This window comes from Suricata suricatta, chromosome 5 (genome assembly GCF_006229205.1).
Source record: "Suricata suricatta isolate VVHF042 chromosome 5, meerkat_22Aug2017_6uvM2_HiC, whole genome shotgun sequence".
In the NCBI taxonomy this organism is placed as follows: domain Eukaryota; kingdom Metazoa; phylum Chordata; class Mammalia; order Carnivora; family Herpestidae; genus Suricata; species Suricata suricatta.
The window spans coordinates 12917347-12920500 of record NC_043704.1 but is presented as its reverse complement, the minus strand read 5'-3'; positions in this window follow the sequence as shown (position 1 = coordinate 12920500).

The following is a 3154-nucleotide window of genomic DNA, read 5'->3' as shown; positions in this document are numbered from 1 at the left end:
CGAAGGGGGCTCCTGGGTGGCTCAGTCCCTGAAGGTTCCATCTCTTAATTTAGGCTCAAGTGAACATCTCACAGTCTTGAGATCAAGCCAGAAGTCAAGCTCCTTCCTGAGCATGGAGCCTGAGCGTGGAGCCCAGTTGGAATTCTTCTCTCTGCACCTACCATACTCGCGCTCTCTCTTTCAGGAAATAAACATTTTGAAAAGTAACTGTGTGCACTCCATGCTTTACTCTGATGTTAATCTGCATAGATGTGACTCAGGGGCTAAGCCCATATTGAGCCACTTCAGTGCTTCCCCAAGGCAGTCATTACCTTATGTATTTCCACAACAGCACACTGAGCTCATGGGTGTTTTTCCTGCAGTAAAAGGGAGGTGTATATAAGAGGCTAAGTAAAATGAGGGACTGAGGTCTTGGGCACATGCAGGTAAGCAGTGCAGATCAGGTCACGGGGTCCAGCTGGTGACATGATCTCCCTCTTGCATCGTAGGTTCCATTATGGCCTCCTGCTGTGTCCACTTGGTAACTGTGATGTTTGTTGCAGGGACTGTTGACCTTCAGGGATGTGGCCGTCAAATTCTCTCAGGAGGAGTGGGGATGCCTGAACCACAGTCAGGGGAACTGTACAGAGATGTGATGTTAGAGACCTACAGACACCTCGTCTTCTTGGGTGAGGCTAACTCCCTCTAGATTTCCCAAGCGCCACTCAAGGGTTTTGTTCCTTCCTGGGGAGACTGTCTCTTAGAAGCTTTCTCTCACATGCCTGGGATTCAAATCCCTACAGTAAAGAAAGAAGGAGGGGTTGGCAGATGTAGAGAAAAGTCTTCATGATGTTTCCTTTCAGGTGAGATTTCCCTTCCTTAGAGTCAAATCATCATTTCATAGATGGATAGCATTTCTAAGTAGTGAGTGGCATAAAATGATATTTCCATCTTCAATATAAAATACTACTCATGTTGGTAGTGGTAAGACTCAGAAGTGGAGATCAGGATGTGAAACTTGGAAATCCATCCTGTGTGTTCCAAAGGAGTGTTGGGCAACAGCATTTGGGCATGATTTTCCAGAATTCTAGAATGTCCTCTTTTCTCTACTGAGTCTAATACTGGGTTGAAAGGCAGAATTTCCAGCAATGCTCTATTCTTTTGTCCTAACAAACAAGTCTTGTTGTGTCAAAGCCAGACCTGGTCATCTTTTTGGAACAAAAGAGGGAGCTATGGGATGTGAAGACAAAGGAGACAGTAGCCTCATACCCGCGTAAGTGGGAATGAATGAGGCAGATGAAAGAGGTGAGGTCCAAATGTGAAGGATGAAGAAAGTACGTACAATGTGATTTGAGCAGCTATTGTGGAATGGAAATTGATTTGAAAAACCTAGTTTTATGTCAGTATGTTTCACAGAGGCACATCTGCTTTCCAATACATCACACTCTCACAAATCTCTAAGGATTCTCCTTCAGTTCCACTTAAAGGTCCTTCACGTCCACAGTGAGGGCCTCCATAATCTTATTGGCTCTCCATTGCTTTGAGGGTTTGGGGTATTCTCTGTGTTTCTGAGGAAGTCTATAGTCGTTCATTTCTGAGTGTTTGCCTTGAGTGAGAAGCGCGTCAGGGTAGTGGTAGGCATATTGGGATTGGGTGCAGAAATCCCAGGAACACTGGGGACAGAGCCCATCTAATTTCTGCTTAATGCTTTCCAATATATGCAGGCTTTAATCCTAATCATACAAAATTAAGACCCACCAGTTTCATCAGTTAATAAAGCACCTCCCTAAAATGAGAAAATCTATCCCTTTATTTCACTTCAAAAGTTCCATTTTTGGGGCACATGTGTGGATTAGTTGCTGAAGGATCTGACTTCAGCTGACGTCATGATCTCACAGTCAGTGAGTGTGATTCCCGCACAGGCCTCAGTGATAACAGCACAGAGCAACCTTGGAATCCTGTCTCCCCCTCTTTCTCTGCTCCTCCCCTACTTGGTCTCTCTCTCAAAATTAATTAAAGTACACGTACAAAAAGTAAGAAAGATCCTTTTTGATGGTATTAACTAAAATACAAAATTTCCACTCTATATGTTCCATTCCTCAATCATAAAATAATTTAAATCTCTTCTTATTTTCCTAGAATTTCTACCAAATTAATGTCACAAAGAAGATAGAACATTTAGAATTCAAAACTTGAAACCTATCATAAAATCTCTAGTCATTTTTTCTTAATCATTGAATCATTTTATACTTTGTCATGTATAATAGGAAGTTTCTGTGACTTTGTCATATGTTTTCACGTTCTGAGTTGTTGTATATGAGATTACATTACGATTCATTGTATCAAAATCTTTTAAGTATCATTTGTAATGTTTATTTTTAAAAGAGAGAGCAGGAATTGAGGGCTGAAAGAGAGGGACACACCAAATTTGAAGCAGGCTCCTGGCTCTGAGCTGTCAGCACAGAGTCCTCCCCAAGGCTCCAACTCCTAGACTCTGAGATCGCAGCCTGAGCCCAAGTCCGACGCTTCACCTACTGAGCCACCTACCCACCTCTGTAGTTCTCAGACTAAAATCTCAGTGTGTAACCATGAAAGAGGGCCTATTTTGATTTATTAGCTGGGTTTCATGCAGAGGAAAATTGCAACATATATTCATCAATATCAACCCCGGAAACCTCTAATAAAAGCCCCTCTGTATTTAGCACTGAGAAGACATTATTACACAGAATTTAAGGGTATAACTCAATTTTCAGAATCAAGCAAGCAAAAACGTTCATTCCTTTTGAGGTTTTCTTTTTCCCATTTACTTTGAGAGATGGAGAGAGAGAGGGGAGGAGGGGCACATTTATAATGAAGCAGGAGAAATATCAAGGAGTTGATCTTATTTATAATTATACCCAAAGCACAAAGATACCTAGGAATAAACCTCATGAAAGATGTAAAAAATCTGTAAGCAGAAACTAGAGAAAGCTTATGAGAGGAATTCAAGGGACAAAAAGAAATGGAAAAACATTTCATGCTCATGGATTAGAAGAACAAATATTGTTAAAACGTCTATACTACCCAATACAATCTCCACATTCATTGCCATCTCTATCGAAAGAACACAAGCAATGGGGGGGCCTGGGTAGCTCAGTCTGTTGAGCAGCCGGCTTGGGCTCAGGTCATGATCTCA